We start from the raw sequence: 14,137 nt of genomic DNA on the forward strand, positions 1-14,137 counted from the left end.
GTAAGGACCCCAATTATATCGGATGAGGGGTGCACTCTACTGCAGTTTGACTCCCTCTTAACTAATTGCATCTGTTTCCAAGCCAGGTCACATTCTGTGGTGTTAGCGGTTAGGATGTCAACATACAAATTTTGGGGGACACAATTCAATTGGTAACAATAGCTAATAAGCTTGTTTGTTTGTTTTTGGACATCCTTTGACTTTAGCTGTAGTGTAGATAGAAGATTGAGACTTGCAAACCGAGCTTTCCAAAACACATTAATTATGAAGTCGGCACCCCATTAGAGGTGGCCCACCATGCCACCAGGAAGAATGAGATGGCCCTGCTTCCTCCTATGTCATTGGGAGAGAAGCTGAGGAGCCCCTGCTGGGCTCTGGCTGCCCCCCCTTGTCCACTAAGGCAAGGAGCTCGTCCTCTGCAGATGGGTAACCCTGAGTGACCCCAACACACTTAGAAGCCTCAGCCGAGGTGGGATTTAAATTAGACCAGTGCTACTGAGCACTTACTGCGTGTCAGGCAGCTGGGAATAGGATCAGGTACAGAACCTGACACCACGGAGTTAACATTCTAAGAGGGGAGACAGATAAGGAATAACAATTAAGGAATACATAAGTGATATAATGTCTGGGGGTGATACATACAATGTAAAGAATTACAAAAACATGGGGCACCTGGGTGGCTCAGTCCGTTAAGCGTCTGACTTTTGGTCTCGGCTCAGGTCACCTTCTCAGGGTCGGGCTCCGTGCTCAGCGGGGAGTCTGCTTCTCTCCCTCTCCTCTACCGCTACCCCTTCGCGCCCCCCTCCGCCTTTCAAATAAAATAAATAAAATCTTAAAAAACAAGAATTACAAAAACTGGGAAACGTAGGACAACGGGCATGTGTGAAGCCTCCCGAACCATGAATGCAGCGTGTAAGGCACAGCAGGATGCCCAGCCCCTTGGCGCCTCCACTTCTGAGACTTCTCGGGCTGTGGGGGCTGTCGTTGCCCCTGTGGCTCAGAGATGTCTGTCCTCCCGCTGCTGCCTCGCAGATCTGCCTCCTCTTGGTGACTGGCACCTTGGAAAGCCACGATCTGTCATCTTCCTGTGACGTCACCAGGATGACAGTGTCTCCATGACCCGGATTCTAAAGGGCAGTCTGAGACCGAGGGACCAGGGACAGGCCAGCCAGGTGCTCAGCTGATGCAGAGTCACAGTTCCCGGGCCCGGTCACCGGCTGAGTGTCAGGGCTCAGATGTTGGGCGGGCGTAGCCACACCAGCCTGTGCTACTCACTAGCTGTGTGACCTTGGGCAAGTCACTTGCCCTCTCTGTGCCTTAATCTCCTTACTGCAAAATAATCCCTTACTTCTCAGGGTTACTGGAAAGATTACGTGAGTTTGTAGGTGTAAAGGGTTTAGCACCAGCACACTGTAACACAAAGTGTTACTCTTGGCTTGTCACTGATTTCTACATTCTTTCTGCCCCGATGCGTCTGTAGGGAAAACCCCAGGTTGGAAGGGTTCCACCATCGACTCTCCTGCACAAGCATCTCTCCCCTTTATTGATCTTGGCTCCACCTGGTTGCAGCTCCCTGCCCTCCTGAGTCCAGTTAGGACACGCTGAGCCCTCTCTCCAGCCTTGATGGGCACAGAACCAGTGGACCAGGGGTGATGGATCCCTTCTTCCCATGAAATGCTCTTCCAGTCCCCAGACTCCCATCTTTATCTGCACCGTTCTCAATTCTGTTGACTTCCCCTACTCCCATAATCCGGTGTTTGTCATATATGTGCTACGTCCAGGATTTGGCCGCAGCTGCGGTCTGCTTCTGTTATTTGTTATAGATTATATTAATTTGTTAATGTGTTATTATAGTAACTTGTTAATTTTGGGGGGTTCTTTTTTTTAACTTCAACTCATTACTGTCAGCATCACTGGAAAACTATCACTCACAATAGACAGCAGGTATTCTAGAATACATACACTGAAAATGAAACAATGTAATTAAACTAGACCACAGGTCCTCACACTTTTTCCATAATGGACCAGATGTTAAACATTGTAGACTTTGTGGGCCATACTGTTTCTGTTACAACCACTCAGTTCTGCCATCGTAGCAGAAGAGCCATAAATAAAATTTGGGATGCACCAAATCCCTCTTTTTCTTCTCCCAGTCCCCATGCCAGCTCTCTCCCCAGCACCCGTGAGATCCAAGTTCGTTTCTTTCTTCCAGCGTTCAATTTTTAGAATTTATTTTTCAAAATTTAATTATAGCAAAATATACACAACATACATTTAGCATTTTAACTATTTTTTAAAAGATTTTTATTTATTTACTTGAGAGAGAGAGAGAGCTAGCCGGGGGCAGAGGGAGAGGGACAAGCAGACTCCATGCTGAGCGTGAGCCTGATGCAAGACTCGATCTCATGACCCTGAGATCATGACCTGAGCTGAAACCAAGAGTCAGACACTTAAGCGACTGAGCCACCCAGGGGCCCTGCATTTTAACTTTTTTTTTTTTAACTGTACAGTTCAATGGCATTAGGTATGTTCACACTGTTGTGCATCTCCAGAACTTTCTCATTGCCTCAAATGAAACTCTGTCCCCATTAAACACCAACTTCCCAATCCCCTGTCCCCCAGCCCCTGGCTGCCACCATTCTGCTTTCTGTCTCTAGAAATTTGATTCCTCTAAGTATCTGTTATGAGTGGAATCATGCCCTATTTGCTCGGAACTGGCTTATTTCACTCAGCATGATGTCCTCAAGTTTCGTCCATATTGTAGCATGTGCCGAAAGTTCCTTCCTTTTGAAGCCTGGACGATATGTATCTATACACCACATTTTGTTTACCCATCTACCTGTCATTGGATGCTCGGGTTGCTTCCGCTTTTCAGCTGTTGTGAATAGTGCTGCTGTGAACATGGGCGTACCAATACCTATATGATGAATCCCTGCTTTCAGTTCTTTTGGGTTTATACCTAAAAGTGAAGTTGCCGGATAATATGGTAACTCTGTGTTGAATTTTTGAGCACCCACCATACTGCACTCGCCGGTGAATCCACCATCTTCCATTCCCACCAGCAGCACCCAAGGGCTCCTATGTCCACATCCTCCCCAATACTTGCTGTTTTGCATTTTGTTTGGGTTTTGGTTTTTTGATAACAGCTATCCTAATGGGGGAGGGGTGGATTCCTATTTGACTTGATAGTTGCTTTTATGATAGTAGCTGGTACATTTACGGAGGTCATTTGTCAAGTTTTCCGTTGTCCTCACTCGGCTGGGCATCCCTTCCAGCCCGGGAATAACGCTGTCTTCTCCTTGTAACTAACGCTTGTAACTAACACCCAGTGTTTATTGACTGGACTCATTTCGTAATACCCAGGACTCAGGACTCGGGAAAGCTGAGTGTCTTACCAGAGTGGCTCCAGCTCAGCCCAGATCCATTCCAAGTTCCTGTGTATCTTTCCTCCCCCTCCTCCCTGGGTCTGAGGAAGCAGTGCTCCCACAGCTCCCTTTCCAAAGCAAAATGCCTCCCTCCACAGTAATACCTCGCAGCCTTATCACCCAGGGAAAACGATCTCCTGCACTTCCACCTGGTTCCCCCCCCCACCCCGCCCCCATTTAGTTTTGCTGTCTGTTTCTACTGGCATTCAGCTCTGAATGAATTGCTGGGCACACAGTCAGAGACGTCAGAGCTGAGTCCTGAGACATCACCACCAGGATATCTGCTGGGTTTGGTGCTAGAATCTATTTTTCTGTCACAATTCTTCTTGCCATGATTTGCCCGCCTCGGGAGCAATCAGCTGTGAAGCCTGTTTGCAGGGTGCCAGGGTTAAGCTGCCCAGGGCTTGCCTGCCCATGACCCCCTTCCTCTCCCAGCCACGGACCAAGCTCCAGGGTCTCTGCTTGGGTGGGTGCGCACCCAGGCCCCAGGGCCAGAGCTTCAGGCCTGCCCCTCCACTCATGGACTCTGCTGGGAGCCAGGCTCAGCTCTCTTGAGTCGCCAAAGCATCTTTAGGTGCAGAGTCAGCTCTGAGTGAGCAAGAGAAAAACAGTGCCTGCCTTCAAGGAGCTTAAGGTGGTGAGGGGGTAAAGGAGGTAGGGATGTGGAGAAGCAGGTGCCCAGCAGTCCTGTCAATTAATGTATAAATACGGCAGAGATCAGTGGTCCAAGGTCAAGGACCCCCTTCCTATGAGAGCATGAGAAAGAAGACGTGGACCAAGGCTTCGTTGAGGAACTGATGTTTGAGCTGGGATCCAAAGGTTGAGTAGGTGAGGGTCGCTGAGGAGGGGTGAAGAGGAGGTGACAGCATTCCAGGAGCATCTACACAAGCAGTCTAGCGGATGGTGGCACTTTGGTGGGGCTGGAACAGGAGAAAGAGAGGAGGTAAAAAGCCACATTAACATCTTCCTCCCAAGAGCGTCAGGGAGCTGGAGAGTCCTAAGCAGAAGGCGAAGCGATCCATATATTTTTTAAAGATTTTATTTATTTATTTGAGAGAGAAAGAGAGCACAGAGGGTGAAGCAGACTCCCCACTGAGCAGGGAGCCTGATGCGGGGCTCGATCCCAGGACCCTGAGATCACGACCTGAGCCGAAGGCAGACCCTTAACCGACTGAGCCACCCAGGCGCCCCTGATCCATGTTTTTGAAAGAGCGTTCTCACTGCTGTGCAGAGAGGAGTATGGAGGGGGCCAAGAATGGGCACCTGGCAAGCAAGTACACAGGTGCAGAAGACCAGGGAAGAGGTGGGGTTGGTGACAGTGATGATGGAAAGAAGTGGATCGACCTGAGAGATAACCAGGGAGCAAAATCAACAGGACACACTGGCAGATTCAATGTGGGCATGCGGGAAAGCGAGGGGGTCATGGCTGAATACCAGATTTCTCTTTCGTCGAACTGGATGCTAGTGGTACCTCCTGAGATGGGATACACTGGAAGGGGGCCTGGTGTGGCTCAGAAATCATGATAGATGGGCTGGGAGCTCTATCCTTGGGCTAGGAACATGGATTTGTGGGTCCACAGCAAATTGGTGGTGGGGATGAGATTGCTCATCTTCTTGAGATAGAGCACAGTAAGACAAGAAGCCCTGGGACGGGTCCCAAGGAACTCCCCCATTTAATGGCTGGGTGGAGTAGAATCAGCCAGCCAAGGAGATAGGAAAAGAACACCCACAGAGATAGGAGGTAACCACAGGCTGGTTCTATCTTGAATCCAAAGGGAGAAAATGTTTCAAAAAGGTTAGCATGATCCATTGTGTTGAATGCCGTGGAAAGATCAAGTCTGCTAACGTATCTTCCCAGGGCTCGACCAGCGGGGGCACTCCTCGAAAATGGCCTTGTCTTCCCCTCTCTTCTGCAATGCACCTGCTGGTTGTCCTCCTGAGCCCATGGTTGCTGCGGCTGCAGGCACGTGGGCTCTGGGGCTTTGAGCGAGTGCCTTGACTCTTCTAAGTCTGGCCAGAGGAAACTGGCATGGGAAGTTTTTACCCGTAGGATGGATGAGAACGGGGACCCAAACAATGCAAAGTCTACAGCAAGAACCAAAACACCAAAGACCCCGAAGAGCCTGGCTCACAGGGATCTGGTGCTGGCCTGGAGGGAGGGTCCCTGGGGAGCTGGGGGAAATCCAACAGGTGGGCTAATGCCCTAACTTGGAGGATTTGGAAAAAAAAAAAATACCACTACAGTGGGATACTTAAAATCCCATTGAAATTTCAGAATTTCAATGATAACAGCTATAGCATATTTATTTAAGGATTTGGAAAAGCTCGATAATATTTTAATTAATTACAATGATAAATTATTAATTAATTAATAAAAATTAATGAGTGATTTGTATTGTGGTAAGAACACTTAAAATGAGGTTTACCCTCGTAACAAATGTTTATACACACAACACAGTATTGTTAACTGACAGCACAATGTTGTGAGCAGCTCTGTAGAACGTACTCGTCTTGCATAACTGAAATATTATGATCTTTTAATTTACAAACTTTATTTGAAAGCTACTATGTATCAGGGCGCCTGGCTGGCTCAGTCAGAAGAGCACTGGACTCGATCTCAGGGTCGTGAGTTCGAGCCCCACGTTAGGCATAGGGATTACATAAATAAATATTTTTTTAAAGCTACTACATATCATAAGAAGTTACCAAAAAAAAAAAAAAAAAGCAATAGGAACCAAAAAAAAATAGGAAGAAGTAAAAACTAAAAATAGATGCTGAATTTAAAAAAAAAATAGAGAATCAAGAGAAAGAATGTTATTTTTCCAAAATCAGGAAGGCAATGAGAAGACATAGCATAGGACCCAAGTACAATATGTGAAGAGCATAGTATGTAATACATAGTATATGTGTAACATAGGACCGTAGTTGGTCTGAGGAGTCCCATTCCTGAGTGGTTCGCAGTTGTGTTGGTATAGACCAGCCCTGCCCAGTGGGACCTTCCGCCATGAAGGAGATGCTCTATGGTCTCTCTTGTCCAATATGGTAGCAACTACACACGTGTGGCGATTGAGCATCTGAAATGTGGCTAGTGTGGCTGAGGAACTGAATGTTGAGTTACACTAAATTGTAGTTACCCTGAGTGTAAATGTAAACAGACAGATGTGGCGACCCTATTGGATAGCACCCGTTCATTTCTTCAATGACTTGGACCTTTCCCATTTGGCAGGTCCCAACTGGCCTTCTTGAGCTCCCTGGGCCTCCAAAGAAGGTGCTTTGGCCTTAGGATCAAGAGACCCAGCTTCAAGGCTGATTCTGGTCCCTCTTAGCCAAGGGACTGGCGTCCAGCCCTGGAGCTTACACACTGCCCTGGAGCCCATGGGCTCTGAGAAGCTGCAGGGCTCTCCCCCAGTGATGATGTCTAAGGGCAGACAGGTGGTTCCTGGAGGTAGAAGTTGGGGAAGCAGAAGAAGGGAAGACTAGGGAACCGAGGGGACCAATATCTCTGCTCAGACCCATCTCTAGTGGCATCTACAGAGCAGGCTGTTGCCTACACAGCCAGGGGTCGATCCTCAGCTTCCCTGGGCAGGAGGCCCAGGGCTCAGAACACTTGGCCTACTTGGCCTTGTACTGGGTTCTTTGGGACCTGTTCTCTTAAACCCACAAAGAGTTGTGGAATATCTCTTCCCAGGCCCTAAGTGCTTTGTCCTCACCAAGCCAAACTGCTGCTTTTCCTTGCTGGAGAAGGAAGGAGGCTGAGGACCGGGGATATGATGAGGGTGGAGGTTGAAGCAGACGCCTCCCTGGGTCCCTTGTCCGTCTGTACAGGATTGCTTGTAACCACGGGCAAGTGGGAATTTCCATCTCTTCTCCTGTAGGCCAGGAGCAGTAATATCTACCCTCATGACTCCTGCACAGAGTAGTTGTAAGAACAAACCGCCACCATCCACTTAACGAGCACAGAGTTCTTCAATGAGAGGAGGCACTCCACATAAAGCTGAGAGAATCAGCAAGGCCGGTCGGGAACCCCAGGGCACTTCAAGGAAGACTTCCTGGAAGAGGTGATGCTTGAGCTAGGAGTCAGCTAGATGGAAGAGGGGATCAGAATAGTGTTGGCCCAGGAAGGAGTGTGTGGAAAGATGCAGAGGCATGATGCTCTGAGAGGTGCTAAGCTGTGGGTCTGGGGTGCGGGGTGAGTGGCAGGGAAGTCCAAGTCTGGGGTTAGGAGCGGGACTCACCAGGAAGGCCTCAGCTGAATGGAGGAGTGTGAGCTCCATCTCGCTTAGGATGGGAGCAGGTCATGGTTCAGGGGCAGGGCCAGGAGTGGTGACAGGATCAGAAGCACCTTTTAGAAAGATGCTCTGGCTGCAATATGGAGAACAGATTGGAGCAGGACAAGCCTGAATGAGGACGCTGGTGACCTAACCCGGGGGCACTGGGGCTGGAGAAAGGGAGGACCTGGAGGGGATTAGGAGACAGATTGGGTGTAGGGGTGTGGGAGAAGGAGGATGGATTGGTGCTGTTACCCTCCGCTGACACGCACGTGGACCTGGAGGAGGCAGCGCGGGGGACACAGGGTGAATTCTTCTGACACCGGTCAGCGTGGCCATCCGGGTTGGGATGTGCTATCTGGGGCTCAGCACGGGTGTCAACGGCAGCGGCCGACTTGGGTGACATTAACGGAAGCCGGGGCTCGGGCGCAGGAAGCGGGGCGGCTGGGGGTGACCGACACAGAGGGCTGGAGGGCTAAATGGGCACGAGGAGGACGAGGATCCTGGACAGGCATGTGTGGTCAGGGAGCAGCGAGAGCAGTAGAAGGCCGAGCAGAAGGAGAGGCACCACCCAACAAGGCTGCAGGCCAACAGCATGGCCCCCTCCCCACCAGGTCCCCTTTGGGAAGGAGTTGGGGTGGGAGTCACACCACCGTGGGGAGGAGAGCGGGGAGGCGCAGAGGAGGAGAGAGATGGCGTCTCCAACACCCACAGGGCTTCCCTGCTCAGGGAGCCTCCCTCTGCTGGAATGTTCTGCCCCAAACCTTCCCATTGAGGCCTCCTCCTCCAGGCCTCCACACAAAGGCCCCCTCCTGCGACCCTGCTCTTAGGGAGCACCTGCCTCCCTGTCACCTACCCTCTCCCTGCTCCCTGACTCGTGGTCCACATCGGTCTCTGACACCAGCTCTTTCATTGCTGATGTCCTTGCTCACGGCCGGGCCCGGAGTATGGAGGGATCTGTTCTGTTCACCTCCTTCTCCCCGGCTCCCAATGCAGCATTCACAAGGTGCTCACAGCTCCGTGTCGAATGGACGAATGGAACAATGTTGTCTTTCAGGGGCCATATGTGAAAGGGCTTTGTAAGCCATCCCAGGCCCTTCCCAGGCGGGCGTCTTCCATCCTCCGGACCAGGCAGGCCTCATTCTGCAGCCGCCCGTCTGGCCACGCAGCGGCCACACCTGCCCCAGCCTTTCTGCTCCCCAGCGCCCGCTTTCCGGGGAGCCCGCCTCCCTCCCTTCCATCCTTTCGTTGGGATGAACCTGAACGCAGCCTCCCTGGCCTTGACTGTGGCTTGCACACCTGGCGGCCCTCATTAGTCTGGTTATGCTGCACCGTCCGCCGAAAGTGAACACACCCTCACCCCAGGACTGGCAATTACAGCCGGCTCATTACATGGAGCTTTTCTTTCCCTCTCCCAGTGAATGGGCACCAGGGGAGGCTTTGGCGTTCATGCTCAGAATTACTCACTTGGGGTTCTTCCCTGAGTTTTATGAGGCTCTTACCTGGATTCTAAGCGAAAATGTGCACATTGTGAATTAGTCTGGGACGAGGCTCTCTAACAATTACAGAGCCCAATGCTCGGTTGCAAAAACGCTGCCTTTCTGTGTGTGAAATCAGATATCTAAGTCCTGGCTGGGAGTCTCATGGCTTCACAAGCTCGGGCGTAAATCTCTTCTCACCGAGGGCTTGGGAATTCCTGCATTCTGTCTGTAGCCTGAAATTCTCTCTCTCGGAAACGACCATGGCAACAACATCTGCCTTTCACTGAACACCTACTGTGTGGTTGGACCCTTCTGTTACTTTATTTAATCCTGATGAGGCCCTCGTGAGGTCATTACCATCCTCCCACCCATAACTGGAAATCTGAGCTAGAAATGCAGAAGGCACGCTGTATAGAAATTAGCTTGTGGAGTCGGATTTTGGAACCCAGGCCCGTCTATTGCCAAAGCTCCGAATGTCCCATGACCATAATTGCTCCTTACCAAAGAAGTGGTCATTTTTTCTCAAGCTGGATCTTTTCTTTCCTAAGCAGCTCACCCTCAGTTTTACAGACTCGCACTCTTTCCTTACATAAAATCACTCAGGAGAACATCCACATCTCGCCTTCACAGCCTCGTGTCGTTGGCTATATTAATAATAACTAATATTCAGGGCTTACCATATAGAAACCTTACGTGGATCACCCAATTAATGCGCAGGAGGTGGTAGGTACTTTTATTAAGGCTATTTGCAGTTGTGAAGGTGGGGGTAGGGAGAGGTGAAGCAAGTTGTTCAGGGTCAGAAACCTGGCGAGGCTCCGATGAGATGTGAGCTCAGGTGGGCTGTCTCTAGAGTCCGTGTTCTCAACCAGCAAAGGACTCCCTGTGCTCGGTAAATTTAGCTTACCTTAATTTTGACACCTGGGAGTCACCTGAGTGTCTAGGTGTCTCCTCCAATTAACGGTGCTAATTTTATAGGCTCAGTCCTTTCCTACCGCCCTCTCCCTCCCAGCCCTGCCTCTGCTCTTACAACAGGTGGGGTAGCTTGATAGTTCAAAGGGCAGGTGGTGCCCTGGGTGAACCCCGCTCTTTTCCCGGTCTGCCACCCAGATGCCCAGTCTGAGGAAGGTCCCTGGGGGGTGAGAAGTCGGGACCATCATGGTCCTACTTTGCCGTCCCTTTCCTCTCTCCTTAGAGACTTAGAGAATGCTTTGAAGGGGAGGACCAATACATTGCACTGAGTTGGAACTTCTTTATGATAGTCTTTGTTCTAAGCATATCCATCTGGATCTCATCAAATAGTATTTGGGCTTTAGAAGAAGAAAAGCACGCTTGTCCCAGCCTTGCCACCTGCATAGATAGGAACTGCATTTGGCTGCAGGTAGCAGAACCAAAACGATGGTGTCTGAAATGGGGTAAGGTGTGATGGTTATCTCCTGTAGGAGATGGGCTTAGGATTCCGGTGGCTCCCTGGAGGTCATCGGCGTCACAGGACTGTTCTCACTTCCTGCTTTGCCACTCTTGGCTGTGGCTTCCATTCTCAGCCTCAGTTCATGGCCCCAAAATGGCAGCTGCAGCTCCAGCCATCACGTCTGCCTTCAAAGAAGGATGGGCAAAGGGAAACGAGCTTCTGGCTGATGAAGAGCTTTTCTTGCTAATGATTTCCCTGTATATTTCAGTGGTCAAACTTTGTCATGAGGGAGGCTGGGGAATGTTGTGTTTTTCAGCTGGGCATGTTGCTACCTCCAATAGCACAGAGGTTTTATTACAGAGAAAGATGGGGGGAAAGGATATTGCATATCCTTCGGCAAGTAGTCATTTCTGACATCTTCTCCAGAATACCAAGTTTCTGGCCTGGGAAGCTTGCCGAATGGTGGCGAATGGTAGTATCAAAGGGGGAGCAGGATGAATTCCATTTGGGGGCAGGTTGAGTTTAAGCTGCTGGTGATACTAAGATGAAGGTTTTGGTAGCAGGCAGAATAGTGGCTCCCAGAGATGTCTGCGTCCAAATCTCTGAAACTTGCCAAGAGGTTACCTTACATGGCAAACAGGAGTTTGCAGATGTGATGAAGTTAAGGAGCGACTCGTGGTCCCCCCAAATTCACGATGAAGTGCTGACCCCCAGTCCCTCAGGATGTGACTGTATTTGGAGACAAGGTCTTTAAGAGGTAATTGAGTTAACATGAGGTCGTTAGGGTGGGCTCTAATCCAGCTATGACTGGTGTCTTTATAAGAAGAGGAGATCAGGACGCAGACATGCCCAGTGCAGGAAGACCGCGTGAAGACACAGGGGGAAGGCAGCCGTCTGCACGCCAAGGAGAGAGCCCTCATGAGAACCCAGCCCCACAGGCACCTTGGTCTTGGGCCTCTGGCCTCCGGAACTGTGCGAAAATAAATGTGTGTTGTTTCAGCCCACCAGCCTGTGGTACTTTGTTATGGCCGCCCTAGCAAGCTCATCCAAGGATCTCCCCAGTTGGGAAGACTATCTTGGATTTTCCAGGTGGGCCCAATGTAATCCCAAGGACGCTTATACATGAAAGAAGGAAACAAGAGAGACCAAGAAGGAGAAGAGGTGGCAGAAGTTGAGGTCAGACTGATGTGATGGCCGGCTCTGAAGATGGAGGAAGGGGCCGCAAGCCAAGGGCTGTGGTAGCCTCTGGAAGCTGGCTAAAGCAAGGAGCAAGTCTTCCCCAAGAGCCCCTGAGACGCCTCGATTTTAGCCCTATGAGTTCCATTTTGGACTTGGGACTTCCAGAATATTTAAGGTAATAAATGTGCTTGTCTTAAGCTAGTATGTGATTTTTTTCTTTTCTTTCTTCCTTCCTTCCTTCCTTCCTTTTTCTTTCTTTCTTTCTTTCTTTCTTTCTTTCTTTCTTTCTTTCTTTCTTTCTTTCTTTCTTTCTTTCTTTCTTTCTTTCTTTCTTTCTTTCTTCTTTCTTTCTTTCTTTCTTTCTTTCTTTCTTTCTTTCTTTCTTTCTTTCTTTCTTCTCTTTTTTTACAGCAGCAATAGAGAGTTAACACATTGTCCAATGGCATTGGGACAAATGGGGATAGATTTGGGGACTCACAGCACACAGGATAATTGAAACCATTGTCAACAAGAAACCATTCAGAGACGTGTTTGAGTGAGGACGGGTGAGGTCTAGGGCAGAACCCGCGGAGAGACCAACATAGCGGGACAGGGCAACTCACACCGCTGTTCTTTGGATGGGAGGGTCTCAGGACAGAAGTGTAGTCACATGGAGGAAGGGATTCCCCTCCCCCCAACCCCGAGCATGTTCTTTAAAAGTGGCGCCTTTGAAACACACTCGGAGGCTATGAGGGAAAGGTTTTGGAAGAAGCAGTGAAAACCAAGACCGTGAAATAGAGTAGTGAATATAATCGGGAGGGAGTGGCTTTTTATGTGCTAACCTCCCTACCCCCCCCACTAACCAGCCGGGCACCCCCACTCCTGTCCCCTGGGTCCAGTCTCCTCCTTCCCACCCCCAATGTGATCACCTGGCACAGCACCATCCCAGAGACTTGAAAGGCCGACTGGGGCCGGGTTGGCCCGGGAGCCCATCCTCTGTCCTCCCACAGCGCCCCTGCTTCCCTCCAGCCCTGTCATAGTGCCCCACAATCGGTGACCCTCAGCCCCCTCCTCTGAGGACCAGCTTGCTTGCTTGCCAGGTCTGAGCATGAATCCTCATCCCCTCAGCCCCAGATCTGATGTCTGACTCACGGTCCATGCTCGGGGGACTGAAATGCTGGGCTAACAGCTACTCCCGAGGGCCAGATCCAGAGACCGTGTCTGAGTAGAGATCAGAGCCTATGCACCGGACACTGAGTTAGACAGATACTGCCATAGTAGAATCCTGCATCCCTCCCCTTCTGGGCCTCCCTCCCCTGCAGCCCTGCAGGAAAATGCCCCTTGCTTACATCCACACTTCTTTAGCGCTGGAAGATGAGCCGAGCTTGGTCTGCATGATTATCAGAGGGACTGTGGGTAACTGCTGATCCTATTCTTGCCAATCACTCACTGTGGTGCTTTTGCCGGAGGGCCCTGCTGGGCAGTGGGAGATGGTCTTCATTCCCGGGGCGGGGGGTGGTGACGCTTGCTGAGCCTTCTTTCTCTTTGAGGTAGGAGATCTGACCAGGAGACCCCTCCTTCCCGCACCTGCCGCTCCAGGGAGAAGTGAGCGGAGTCCCTCAGGTAGAGCAGGCCCCCACTGGAGACCTGAGGGAGTGGGCGGCACAGGGCCAGGGCTCACTGGCATAGCTCCTGGAGCTGTGGAATAGCTCCTGGAGCTGTCCAATGCCACTCCCATGGGTGCTGGACAGCACAGGCTCGGGGATCTGGGGCGGGGCAGGAGGTAGGACCTGGATGAGTGGCCACCAGTTTAGCCAGGTCAAAGAGGGACCAGGCCCAAGGCTCCTCAGGGTCTCCTTTCTAGTCTTGAAGAGGCAGGGAGGGTCTTTTGAGAAACAGGGGGACAAGACCCCAGCCCCTCTCCTTGCAGAAACTTTGGAGCTCAGCCACTTTGCTTCCTGCAAAAGTGACATTGGACCTTGACGTAGATCCTTTGGTTCTAAGCACTCCCATGGGAGGTGGTCTTGAACTTTTGAGGGGGTTATGAAGTTGTCCTGTGATGAGGACATAACAGCCAAAGTGTCAGCCGGTTCCAGATCCTCCTGCTGGTCAGCAGAAGAGCCTGGCCTATGGGACAAAGGCTGGAGGTACCAAGGCCACCCTGCTCTGATGCTGTCACCTTGTGCTGGCTGTTGGAGACCCTCCAGTTCCTGCCTCTGACCCTACCATGTGACTGCCCCTCGCATGATGCCTGGCTCTCAGGAGGTGCTCAGCATGCTGGGGTCTGTTCCTGGCTGGTGGCTCCTTTTGTCTCTCCTCCTGGCTCCTGGCCACCTTCCTGGTTCTGGGGCATTCTGGGCCCCTGCTTGGTTTGTCTCGCTGCCAGTCCCCCGACCC

Source organism: Halichoerus grypus, chromosome 2 (genome assembly GCF_964656455.1).
Source record: "Halichoerus grypus chromosome 2, mHalGry1.hap1.1, whole genome shotgun sequence".
Taxonomy (NCBI): Eukaryota; Metazoa; Chordata; class Mammalia; order Carnivora; family Phocidae; genus Halichoerus; species Halichoerus grypus.